The sequence below is a fragment of the Talpa occidentalis genome, unplaced genomic scaffold, assembly GCF_014898055.3.
Source record: "Talpa occidentalis isolate TD23 unplaced genomic scaffold, MPIMG_talOcc4v2.1 talOcc4.13, whole genome shotgun sequence".
Taxonomy (NCBI): Eukaryota; Metazoa; Chordata; class Mammalia; order Eulipotyphla; family Talpidae; genus Talpa; species Talpa occidentalis.
Genome location: NW_023601322.1, coordinates 54793665 through 54807737, shown reverse-complemented (window position 1 = coordinate 54807737; position 14073 = coordinate 54793665). Strand labels below are relative to the sequence as shown.

General features: G+C 47.8%; 1 pseudogene; it reads right to left on the bottom strand.

The window, feature by feature from the left end:
- Positions 1 to 8280: 8280 nt before the first annotated feature.
- On the bottom strand, positions 8281 to 13187 carry LOC119243234 (HLA class I histocompatibility antigen, alpha chain G-like; annotated as a pseudogene).
- Positions 13188 to 14073: the final 886 nt, after the last annotated feature.

The following is a 14073-nucleotide window of genomic DNA, read 5'->3' as shown; positions in this document are numbered from 1 at the left end:
CTCCATGCACATAGTAAACAGGTGCTTTCAGAGAACTTGGGCTCCCTTTAGGGCAGCAGGCTGCCAACATATCCCCCTTTTTGTTTTTGAAGCAGAGTAAGTATAAGTAGCTTTGGAAAAGCCTGTTACCAAAGCAAATAATAGAATCTTGTAATTGCTATATTTAGTACAAGATTTCTTTGTCAACATGGATTTGGTTTTTCCAAGTTTCTGTAAATTTTTTTGAAAGTCAGAGAACCCTGCTCCCCTCCCCCGCCCACAGAGGCGGCACTCTCCGACCGGCAGAGAGGAGGAAACAACAAACCAAAACGGCCCACAAGAACAAACGAGGCAGCAAGCGGGACTGTGAGCGGAAAGGAACTATTGCAGCCACCACACCCCGTGAACGGGAGCTGAGGCGAACCCTGCAGGATCCGCCGCGGCGGTGAGCGAACGGCTCCGGGCGCCATTAGAGAAGAACAAAGACTCCGGGAGACGCGCACACAGCCCGGGCTGCCGGTAAGCTGGCGCGGAAAGCGGCGCACTCAGCGCGCACTTGAAAAGCAAGTGCAGACCTGGATCGCGGCTGCCCAGGTCCCCGCGCCTGCGACCTAGGCTTGCGGGGAGACGCGCGGAGGTCCTCACTGAGGTGAAGGTCCCTCCCTGAGTGAGCAGGAACCAGGCGCCCAGGCACGGGAGCGGTGCAAAAGGCGCCATTCCCGCGCCACTGAACTGGGCTACAGCCCGCGTCCTGGAACTGAGGGCTTTGAACTGAGACCCGGGGCACGAAAATTCAGGGCGTGGTTTCTCCACGACGGTGGGGCACAAGGCAGACACAGCACCCCAAAGCTGTTGAGGTGTACCCTACCATTCCGCTCTGTTCTCTGTCCCACGGGGTGGGGGGAGGCGAAAAACAGCCCCCCAAGGACAATAGGAGAGATCTCTGGCGCCACCTAGCGACCAGGAAAAAAAAAGTCACTAACACCCTATAAAACAGGACATTTCTTAAGACTGCTTGAAAAGGGCAGAAGGTTTCTGGAGGACCCAGTGGCCAGCCGGGAAGTTATTCCACGCCAGGCCCCTTCCGACCAGCAGTCTGAGCCCACAGAGGGAGCAGGCACCCACGTCCGGGGCAGACCGGGGGCGCAGAAGAGTGTGCCTGAAACCGGAGGCGCAGGGACTGCATCCCGCTTCGCCATTTGAGAACAGGGACATTTCTTCAGTAAAAACTGCCTAAAACCAGCAGAAAGCTCCCCCAGAAGACAGAGATGGCTCCTGGAAGAGCCAGAGGGGAGCGGAGAAGTTCACCCAAGATGTCAGTCAGTCCGAGCAACACAGTGTCCCAACGCATACGACAAATTAGAAAACAGACAGTAGGGAGTAGAAGAACCACACGCAACCTAAAAACTCCTCAGGAAAGAAGCACACCACAAAAAGAAAACCACTCCCAGATTGCAACGACAGCAACTTGGAAGAACTTCTGAGCCTTCCAGAAAGAGAATTTAAAATTGCCATGATTAAAAAAGTGATAGATCAGAAGAAGGAAATTGAGTCCCTAAAGAGGGAAGTAAGAGAAATGCAGGAGATCAAAGAATTAATGGAGGAACTAAAGAACTCTGGGAAAAGCAATGAAAGCAGAATAGATGAAATGGAAGAACGAATAAGTAATCTTGAAGACACAGAAATAAAAAGAACCAAAACAGAAAAGGAAAGAGAAGTACGAAGGAAAAAGAATGAAGAAAGACTTCGGGAACTATCTGACTCCATGAGGAAAGGAAATATAAGAGTTATAGGAATTCCAGAAGGAGAGGAGAGAGATGTAGGAACAGAGAAAATATTCATGGATATAATTGAAGAGAACTTCCCAAATGAGAAGAAGGAGCTGAAAATTGATATACAAGAAGCAAGAAGAACACCAAACTTCCACGACGAAAGGAAAAACACAGCAAGACACATAATAGTAAAGCTCCCAAGAATCCAGGACAAGGAAAAAATAATGAAGCTGACAAGAGGGAAGAAACAGATAACATTCAAAGGAAAACCAATCAGGCTGACATCAGACTTCTCTGAAAAACACTACGGGCAAGGAGAGAGTGGAGGGACATAGTCAACAGACTCCAAGAAAACAGATGCCAACCAAGAATACTCTATCCCGCAAAGCTCTCTTTCCTCCATGAAGAAAGAATATGGACCTTCCCAGACAAAGAGAAACTCCGGAATTTCATTGCGACTAAACCCCCACTCCAAAAAATACTACAAGGAATCCTAAAGCCAGAACCTCAGAGGGACGAATAACAACGAAAGAAGACCAAAAAAAAAAAAAAAGTTATTAAAAGAATAAATAAATAAAATCAAAGGAAGACAAACATAATGGCAAATGCAGATGCTAACATATCAATATTAACTCTAAATGTAAATGGACTAAACTCTTCAATAAAAAGACACAGAGTTGCAGCCTGGATTAAGAAACAAAACCCAACCTTTTGCTGTCTCCAGGAAACACATTTAGCTACAAAAGATAAAAATAGGCTCAAAGTCAAAGGATGGAAAACAATCCTACAAGCAAATGGGCCAAAAAAGAAAGCAGGAACAGCTATACTTATATCAGATAAAACAGACTTCAAACTCAAAAAAATAAAAAGAGACCCCAATGGTCACTACATTATGATTAAGGGGACAATACTTCAAGAAGAAATAACACTCATTAACATATACTCACCAAACGAAGGAGCACCAAAATATATCAGACAACTGTTGTCCTCTCTGAAAATAGACATCAGAGAAAACACATATGTAGTGGGAGACTTCAACACACCACTATCAACAATGGATAGATCAACAAGACAAAAAATAAGTAAAGAAACTAAAGCTCTAAATAAGGACCTAGAGCATTTGGGCTTAACAGACATCTATAGAACACTAAACCCAAAAAAAACGGAGTACACATTTTTCTCAAGCGCACACGGATCATTCTCCAGGATCGATCACATACTGGGGCACAAGACAAACATCAACAGATACACCAAGATTGAAATCATACCAACCATCTTTTCTGACCACGAAGGCATCAAACTAGAAATAAATCATAAAAAGAAGGCAAGGAACTATCCTACCTCATGGAGATTAAAAGCCACACTACTGGAAGACCACTGGACTAACGAGGAGATCAAAGAAGAAATTAAAAAATTCTTTGAATTGAATGACAAGGAGGACACCAATATCCTAAATGTATGGGATGCAGCAAAAGCAGTAATAAGAGGAAAATATATAGCAATAGAAGCTCACATCAAAAAACAAGAAAGAACTCAAAGAAACAACCTAATCTCGAAGCTCAAAGATCTAGAAAAAAACAACAACAAAAACCCCCCAGAACCAGTAGAAGAAAAGAAATAATAAAACCAAAGCAGAAATAAATGAAATTGAAACTAAAAAAACAATCCAAAAGATCAATGAAACCAAGAGCTGGTTCTTTGAAAAAATAAATAAAATAGACAAACCCCTAGCCAGGCTCACAAAGGAAAAAAGGGAGAAAGCACAAATACACAGAATCATAAATGAAAGAGGAGAAATCACAACGGACACAGCAGAAATCAAAAGAATAATCAGTAACTACTATGAACAGTTATATGGAAACAAGTTCAACAATCTAGAGGAGATGGACAAATTCCTACAACTCTACAATCACCCAAAGCTAGATAAAGAAGAAATAGAACACCTAAACAGACCAATTACAAGCAGCGAAATTGAAATGGTAATTAAAAACCTCCCCAAAAACAAAAGCCCAGGACCTGATGGATTTACAAATGAATACTACCAAACATTCAGAGACGAATTAGTGCCTATCCTTCACAAACTGTTCCAAAAAATTGAGAAGGAAGGGACAATACCAAACACGTTCTATGAAGCCAATATTACACTAATACCAAAACCGAATAAGGACAACACACAAAAAGGAAAACTATAGGCCAATCTCCCTAATGAACACTGATGCAAAAATCCTCAATAAAATTTTAGCTATCAGAATCCAACAATGTATCCATAAGTAATTCACCACGACCAAGTTGGATTCATTCCAGGGGCACAAGGATGGTTTAACATCCGAAAATCAATCAACGTTATCCAACACATCAACAAAAAGAAATATAAAAACCATATGATAATATCAATAGATGCTGAGAAAGCTTTCGACAAAGTGCAACACCCATTCATGATAAAAGCCCTTGAAATTCTTGGGATACAAGGAACATACCTCAACATCATAAAGGCCATCTATGACAAGCCAACAGCCAGTATCATTCTCAATGGTGAAAAGCTGAAAGCAATTCCATTAAGATCTGGAACAAGACAAGGATGTCCACTCTCACCACTGCTTTTCAATATAATACTGGAAGTCCTAGCCAGAGCAATAAGACAAGAGAAAGACATCCAAGGAATCCAAATAGGAAAAGAAGAAGTCAAACTATCACTATTTGCAGATGATATGATAATATACATAGAGAACCCCAAATCTCCACAGAAAAACTAATTCAACTCATCAATCAATTCAGTAAAGTGGCAGGATACAAAATCAACACGCAAAAGTCAGTGGCCTTCTATACACAAACAATAAATCTGAAGAAGAAGAAATCAAAAAACCACCCCTTTTATTATCGAAACAAAAAAAATCAAATATTTGGGAATAAATCTAACAAAAGAGGTAAGGACCTATACAAAGAAAACTATAAAACACTGTTAAAAGAAATAGAAGAAGACACAAAGAAATGGAAAGACAGCCCCTGCTCATGGATTGGAAGAATAAACATTATTAAAATGGCCATCCTACCAAAAGCAATATACAGATTCAATGCTATTCCAATCAAAATCTCAATGGCATTCTTCAAAGAAATAGAACAATTATTGATGAAATTCATATGGAATCACCAAAAACCCCGAATAGCCAAAGCTCTACTGAAAAAAAAGAAGGAAATGGAGGCATCACACTCCCAGACTTCAAACTATACTACAAAGCCATAATCATCAAAACTGCATGGTATTGGAACAAGAACAGACATACAGACCAATGGAATCGAATAGAAAATCCAGAAATAAACCCACAGATTTATGGTCAACTAATCTTTGACAAAGGAGCAAAGACTATGCATTGGAGCAAAGAAAGTTTGTTCAATAAATGGTGCTGGGAAAACTGGGTCGCTACATGCAAAAGAATGAAGCTTGACCACTACCTCACACCATACACAAAAATCAACTCAAAATGGATTAAAGAACTAGACATAAGACCTGAAACCATAAAATACATAGAAGGAAATATAGGCGAAACACTACGGGATTTGCACATCAAAGACATCTTTACAGACACATCACCCAAAGCAGTGATAGTGAAGAGAAAGATAAACAGCTGGGACTACATCAAATTAAAGAGCTTCTGCACAGCAAAAGAGACAATAACAAAAACAAAGAGAAACCCCACCAACTGGGAGAACATTTTTGCACCCAACACTAATGATAAAGGACTGATCACAAAAATCTGCAAAGAGCTGATGAGACTCAGCAACAACAAAGAAAATAATCCAGTCAAAAAATGGGCAGAAGAGCTAAAAAGAAACTTCTCTGAAGAGGAAATGCAAATGGCCAACAGACATATGAAAAAATGTTCAACATCACTTGTAATCAGGGAAATGCAAATCAAAACTACCATGAGATACCATCTCACACCAGTGAGAATGGCACATATTAAAAAAACTAGCAACAACAAATGTTGGCGAGGATGTGGAGAAAAAGGAACTCTTGTGCACTGTTGGTGGGAGTGCAAACTGGTCCAACCACTATGGAGAGCTGTGTGGAGATTTCTGGACCTACTAAACATAGAGCTTCCATATGATCCAGCAATTCCACTCCTAGGTATTTACCCAAAGGACACAGAAACATCAATTCCAAAGAGCACCTGCACTCCTATGTTTATAGCAGCACTGTTTACAATAGCTAAGCTTTGGAAACAACCCAAATGCCCAAAATAGATGACTGGATCAAGAAGATGTGGTACATATATACCATGGAATATTACTCAGCATTCAAAAAAGATAAACACATGCAATTTGCAGCAACATGGATGGCACTGGAAGGGATCATGCTCAGCGAAATAAGCCAAAAAGAAAAAGAAAAATACCGGATGGTCTCACTCATAGCAGGAATCTAGAAAACTTAAATAAGGGACCAGGAAAATGAATATAAGAAAGTGAAAATCAAAATCAACAAAAAAACTATGAACCAGAGACACTTTTTGGGGGGTGGGGGGGCGGGAGGGGAAGGATTGGGGTCAGAATGGGGCGTTTGCAATTGTATGGGGGAATATAAAAATAAAATTTAATATTTAAAAAAAAAAATTGAAACACTAAAATATTCTAAATATCGCTTAAAATAAATGTGCATAAATCAAAAAAAAAAAAAAATTTTTTTTGAAAGTCAGAGGTGTGCACATGCTCATTTGGGGCAATAGCGGCAGCAGCTGCAGCAGAGATGATGGTGCCTGCAGTCACCACCCTATGACGGTGTTTTAAGTGATGCAGCAACTCCTGCCTGAATGCGATAGAAGACACCTCTTGCCACGGTTCCTGGAGTTCAACTGGAACCCCAGTGGCTACTGGCCTTTCTTTTAATTACTTCACAGCTGCCCACAGGATGACTCACACAATTCCACCCTGAGATGGCAATTCTTAATGGGTCCATTTGAATAGCCAGCCACTCCTGGAACTCCACATGCGGAGCAAACAGGTGCTCTCAGAAAACTCCAGCTCCTGTAAGGGCGGCAGGCTCCCAACACAGTCCCACATGACCAGGTAAGAAAAATAATTTCATATCTGATTATTTTCAATAGGGAGTTAGACATTATTCCTCAGGAAACACAGAGTAAAGGCAGGGGTGGAGTCAGCCCAGCATCTGCTGGAGCAGGAAAGTCATCAGGGAGGAGACACAGGTCAGTGTGGGGAGGGTCTTGGTGCTCAGGGCTGGGCCACTCTCCCCATCTCCTCACATTATCAATTAAAAGTTAGAATCAGGGCCTCCTCTGGTGGCGCAGGTGGTTGAGCACACTATCATGTAGCTGTTCACAGCCTCTGCAGTGCCTGTTTGATCCAGTCTGGCAGGTGGTGTGAATCCCACATGGTGCGGCAAATCTCTCCTGACTCGCCCGCTGCTCCCCTCAGCAGTGTATTTCAGTTAGTCTGCCTGTTCTGTGCCCTGCTCTGTCTCTGGTGAATCCTCTCACCCTCCCGCACATCTGGCCTGTACCCTGGTTCTTGTATAAATAAATAAATAAATCTTAAAAAGTTAGGGTCTCCCTAGTGGTGCAGGCAGTTGAGAGCGGCACTGCAAAGCTGTCCACAGCCTCTGCAGCGCCGGTTTGATCCTGGCCGGCCGGTGAGGGTACCACATGGCGAAGCAGACCTCTCCTGACTTTCCCGCTGCTCCCCTCAGCAGTGTATTTCGTCAGTCTGCCTGTTCTGTTCCCCGCTTTGTCTCTGGTGAATCCTCTCACCCTCCTGCACATCTGGCCTGTACCCCAGTTCTTGTATAGATAGATAAATCTTTAAAAAAAAAAGTTAGAATCATTCATATGCCTTTCCAACAAAAAAGGACGAGAGTCCCATGGTGTTCTTGCATCACCTGGGAGGCACTGCATAAATATGTAAATGTAGAGCCAGAGTCCTACGAGAGATAGACTTAAAGATGTGGGTTTTTTTGTATTCCCTTACATCCAAACTCAAGGTTTCTTTTTCCCTTTTAGGACCCTCCAAAATTCACTCCCAACCTGCTCAGCCCCTTGCCATACCCCTGATGGCCTTCTCTCTGGTCTGTGCATTCTGAACCTCTTGGTTAGTTTTGACTCCCGCAGGTTAAAAGCTATAAACCTTCAGCTTGCAGGTATCTCCTGGACAGACCTGCTCAGACAGGACACCGCTGCCCTGCCTTACTTGGCCCCTCCCAGTAGGGAGTAGCCAGATAGATGCTAAGCCTGCCCCCTACCCTGGAGGCTGCTCTGGTGCCATGCTCTCTCTGGCAGGACTGAGAAAATCTGAAACCAGGAGAACTTGGGGAACAGTAAAGGCTGAGATACAGGCCTATGCATAACTCCATCTAAAAGCTGGGTCTCCTCCCTACATGTGTGGGAGGCTTACAGCATACTGAAAAAGGAACCCAAACTCATATGAACATGACCTTCAAAATAGAAAATTTTTGATTCTGCCTGTGTGCTTAATCCATATGTTGTCAGGAAATGTTCATGTTAGTTATACTGCATCCTATTCCATGCATGGTGTTACTTGTAGTGACTCTTATCTGCAACAATGTATCAATCAGATATATTGGGAATCTAGTTCAAATGTCACATTCTTAATACTAAAACAGCCGGTAGCCACATGAACTCCAGGATCGGTGACAAGAGACCCTCCTATCACATTCATACAGGAGTTGCTGCATCACTTAAAACACCACACCAGGGTCTCCCCTTGTGGTGCAGGTGGTTGAGTGCCAGGCTGTTCTCTGAGGATGTGCTGGCTTGTGCGCATGTTCCCTGCTAATCAGGAAAGCTTGTTCCAGCAGTAACTTAATAATCTGTAGAAGCACAAACACAATTGCGTGCTATTTTCTTGTTCTTTGTTCATGTCTTTAATAAAAGCTTGGGCTGGGAGAGTGAGAGGCAGAGCTGCTCTTGACGACACTCTCCCAGCCTCCCCCTGTTGCAAATTCATTTAGAGTCTTTGTTGATGGCAGAAAATTTCATCAGTTGCCCTGTCTGCAGCAGATATTGAAGTCACAAAATGAAGATGAGAAGAAATCCTGCATCACTCAGTCCCCAAAAGGCTCACACTGTGAAGGAAAATGATCATGAACAAAGTTAGGGAAGTGTTGACCTTCTCCATAGTCCACCGCATCCTCAGAATGTCTCCCTCACAGCTTCCCCATCACCTGGTCCCATCCTCTCTGGCCCAGCCCCTCCCACTGCAGGCCTCCACGGTCTCACCTTTAGGGGCTGAGAGAGACGCATCAGAGCCCTGGAAACTGTCACTTCCTGGGGAAGGACAAAACAGAACCTGGTCAAAGCCACGAGAGATGAGACCACAGGAGGGACTAATGTGGGTGACATCCCCAAGGGCTCCATCTACACTGTCCCCAGGGGCTCGGGGACCAAACCCCTGATCTACACTTACCTGCAGCCTGAGTGTAGCTTCCTCCTTGTCCACTTGTGGGAAGAAACATCCTATAAGACCACAAATGAGTCAGGCCATGAAATCCTAAATGAATTCTCTGGGTCACAGGGAAGTTTCCAAAACTGTGCCTGAGGACTCTGGGCAGGACCAGGAGATATGAAGGAAGGAGATGAAGGGCAACTGGAGCAACCACCTCCTGGAGACTGTCCTCAACAGGGACCTTCCCCTCTGACATTTGCTGGGAATCAGGATCCCATGATCAGAATTGTTGGAGATCCCCTAAGGCATAAAGTGCTGAGAAAAGGAAAACATCAGAGTCATGGTTGGAAGACGGGTCAGCACAGGTCCAAAGACTGGCCCGTGTATAGATCGGGATGTTCTTTCTTGTGTCTGCGAAACTATGTCTGGGGGACAAACTAGATTAGAAAAGAAACAGAATAACCTGATAGCGCAGAACCTTGGGGTGAATGTGTGCCTGGACAAGGCTAATGCCAAGAGAATGGTCATTGCCTAGTAACTAACCAGGAGGGAGGGGGCAGTTTGTAGCAATAAAAATGAGTTGCACCAGGCACTCAGGAAGCTCCAGCACAAATGAGAGGCCTTGTGTGCCCCGGGTCCCGCTTCTCTTAAACTCTATTTTGTGTCTGTCATTTCTTTACTTCCTCAGTTCAATCAGATTCCTCTCTCAACCCTGTTCACCAGAGCTGGACTCCGGCAAGAATGATCAAGGTGAACAAGTGGTGATTCATTTTTATAAGTGGTTTACAAAAGACTGAGGAGTAGCAATCAGCTCCAGACTGGGTAACACAGTATGTGGATGGTACTTCCCATTACCAGGTAGGCCAAGTTCTACCTGGGATTTGAAAGCCCCCAGTAGACAAGACCCCCTACTTCCCTACCTGAGTATTTCTTTTAAGATTTATTTATTTATTTATTTAGTTATTTTAAAAGATTTATTTATTTATTTATGCAAGAACTGGGGTACAGGCCAGATGTGCGGGAGGGTGAGAGGATTCACCAGAGACAGAGCGGGGAACAGACCAGGCAGATGGACGAAATACACTGCTGAGGGGAGCAGCGGGTGCGACAGGAGAGGTCTGCCGTGCCATGTGGGACCCTCGCCAGCTGGCAGGGATCAAACCGGCGCTGCAGAGGCAGTGGAAAGTTTCACAGCGTGGCACTCAACCACCCGTGCCACCAGGAGAGGCCCAAGATTTATTTACTTTTATTCAAGAGCTGGGGTACAGGCCAGATGCGCAGGAGGGTGAGAGGATTCACCAGAGAAGAGAGGGGAGCAGAACAGACAGACTGACAAAATACACTGCTGAGGGGAACAGCAGGTGGAACAGCAGAGGTCTGCTATGCCATGTGGGAATCTCCCTGGCTGGCCAGGAATCGAACCCGCACTGCAGAGGCTACGGACAGCTTCATAGCACTGTGCTCAACCCGCTGCACCACCGGGGAGGCCCTACCTGAGTATTTCTTTTTCCACATCACAGCTGTAGCCACCACAGCGCCAGTGAGCACAGCTCCAAAGAGAACCAGGCCAGCAATGATGCCCACGGTGGGGATGGAGGACTGAGGAGGGGACACTGGAAGGGAAGGGAAGGTGAGACTCTGACCCACAGGCCTCACCCTGTCCCTCTAAAAGTTTCCAGAAGGGCTCCTGATGCCCCTGAGAAGCTCTTTTCCCAAGTTCCCTTCTTACCCCAAGTGAGGACTTGGGGCTCCAGCAGTCCCTCATGTTGCACATGGCATGTGTATCTCTGCTCCTCTCCAGAAGGCACCACCACAGCCGCCCACTTCTGGAAGGTTCCGTCTCCCCCAGGCCTGGTCTCCACCAGCTCTGTCTCCTGGGTTAGGTCCTCCCCATCTTGCTGCCAAGTCAGGGTGATGTCCGCTGGGTAGAAGCCCAGGGCCCAGCACCTCAGGGTGACCTCATGCTCAGAGGTGGGGCGGTGGGTCACATGTGTCTTTGGGGGATCTGAGGAGAAGGGTCAGAACAATTACACTTTGGGTTTTTCCTTCACTGAGACTGAAGCAGCCTCATGTGAACATCCTCAGAATGGACAGGGCAATGGGTTTGGAAGAGGAAGCACAAAACCTATAAACCATCCTGATCAGGGGAGTCTGGGATAATCTCTTTCTTAGAATGGGTAAATCAGGATAAGAGCTCAGGATAGGAAGATGCAGGTCTCTAAGGAGGAGAACACAGACTTATGCTCCTGACATGGGGACTCAAAAAAGCAGGAGCCAGATCTGAAAAATGCTAATTAGACCAAAAACAAGACATAGTAAGAAACTGATGGTCCCCAAGATGGCTGCCAGGTCAAAAGGATCCAGTGAAGGGTGATGTCAGGGATGGCCTCCCCTCCAGCTCAGGAAAGACCATTCCTTAACATCCCTTCAGAAAAAGTAGGGCCCTGTGGGGAGTCTTTCTAGCACAGAACAGGAAACCCAGGAGGTCTCCTCCCTCTCTGACCAAAAAGAGGGCTCTGTTTTTTATTTTTAAGATGTATTTATTTATGCATACAAGACCTGGGGTACAGGCCAGAGGTGGGGGGTGGGGAGGTGAGAGGACTCACCAGAGACACAGTGGGGAACAGATCAGGCAGATTGACTGAAATACACTGCTGAGGGGAGCAGCAGGTGAGACAGGAGAGGTCTGCTGCGCCATGTGGGTGTCCTACCAGCCAGGGATAGAACTCATGCTGCAGAGGCTGCCAAAAGCCACACAGTGCCGTGCTTAACCCCTTGCGCCTCCAGGGAAGCCCCAGAAAGAGGTCTGTGTTCGACCATTACTCTATTTTCCCCGGAGGTGTCAGCCTGAGGGAGATCTGAAGCCACCGAGGCCTTGCAAGGTCCCTCTTACCTGAGCGCTGCAGCGTCTCCCTCCCGATTTCCAGGAATCTGCGCAGCAACTCCACGCACGTGCCCCTGAGGTAGTCCCTGCAGTACCGCAGGTCTCTCTCCCCCTCATACTTGCTCCGGGTGGTGGTCTGAGCCGCCTCATCAGCCTCATCCGCGGGGGTCCAGGAGCGCAGGTCCTCGCTCAGGGCGATGTAATAGGCGCCGTCGTAGGCGAACCGGCTGTACCCGCGGAGGAGGCGCCCCTCGGGCCCCACTTCGCAGCCTTCCATTTTATGGACGGTGTGAGAGCCTGTCCCCGCCCCGTCAGCCTCGACGACCCCCCTCACCCCCACACCTCTCCCCCCACCCCCATACCCCCCGCCCCGGGAATAAACCTAAACCGAAACTGACCGCAGGGAGCAAAGCCCCGCGGGCTCTTCCCGGGGCGGGCCGGGGCGGGCCCACCTGCCTCAGGGGCGGCTCCGATGCGGGGTCTGGGGTTCCCCGCCCGTCTGCGGGGATGGGGTCGCGCCTTGGCGCTCACCCGCCTCGCTCCGGTTGAGCGGCCGCGCAGGTCGAGCAGGTTCTCTCGGAACGTCCGTGCGGCGCCCGCTGCTCTCCGCGTCTCCTCCTCCCAGTACCCCGGGCCCAGCTACTCCATCCAGGGCGCCCGCGGCTCCATCCTCGGCCCCGGGGAGTCGCCGTCGAACCGCGCGAACTGCGTGTCGTCCACGGAGCCCACGGCCATGAAGCGGGGCTCCCCGGGGCCGGGCCCGGACATCGCGGTGTAGAAATACCTCAGGGAGTGGGAGCCTGGGGGCGGGAGGGGAGACCCGGGTTGGGGAGACAGGGCGGAGGGGAGGGGGCGAGGGGGGCGCTAAATTGTTCCGGGGCTGCGGGGCTGGAAGGGCCGAGACTCGGGGGGCAAAAGGAGGCGGGGCGGGGAAGGACCGGGACAGGTCGGGTTGATGGGGGACAACGGGGCGGCGACGGCGGAACCGACCCTTTACCGGGTCCAGCGCCGCCGCTGCAGCCACCGGGGGTTCCCTCGCCCCCTCCTCAGCGGCGGTTTCCCTCCCGACCCCACTCACCCGCCCAGGCCTCCGTCGGGGCCAGCGCCCCCAAGAGCAGCAGCAGGAGGTGCGGGGGCCCCATGGTCCTCGCCACCCGGCCCGAGACGCTGGGCGCCCCGGCGGGGCGGGTGGAGACCGCGGTGCCCGGAGCCGCGGGGACGCTGACCGGCTGCTCTGCGCCCTCAGGCCGCGGGGAGAGGGAACTGGGCGGAGCCGCCAGCGTCCAGGCGGGAGGGCCCGACGCCGGCCGTGCAGGGAGAGGTGCCCCTGGGGGGAGGTGGGGAGTCCCCAACAGCCGCCTTCCCCGCCCCACAGGGCCCCGGGACCGAGACCCGAGAGCCTCACCCCACACCTGGGGCTCGCCCCGCCCCGCCCCCGCCCCCGCCCCCCTTCTGCGCCGAGAGCTTCCTCCAGGCCCGGGGCTGCCTCACCGGGTCTCACACTTTTTCTTTTCAGAGTCTCCGCGCGCGCAGCCGTCCGAGTTCTCAAGGACCGCCAAGGATAGTATTACGTGGACAAACCTATCATTCTTCACCATACCGGGAATAAAACCATTTTAAGCATGTTTTTATTTTATTTAGAAAATTATGAATAACCCATCGCATGTTAACTGCTTTAAAGAGAATCAGCTTTCTGAAAATAAGCATGGTGGTGAGAAGTGACCTTTTACAGTTTATAGTTTACAAGTGTCGTCTCTGTCTCATGGCAGTTGAGTTGTCATATTTTCTTCTGCGTTTAGTCTGTTGTTTTGGTTGGTCAATGAAAAATATACAGCCGTAAAGAAATATGTAGGAGTAGCATTTTATAATCTTTTAGGATAATTGTGAGTATTCAAGTTTGTTACAGCTTTGATAATAAATTGAAACTGTACAATGATAGTTTTTCACATGTTATTTGCCAAGAGAAACCTGATACACTCACTGAATGTTTTCTATTCTGTTATATTAATTCCAGAGACCTCTCTCGCA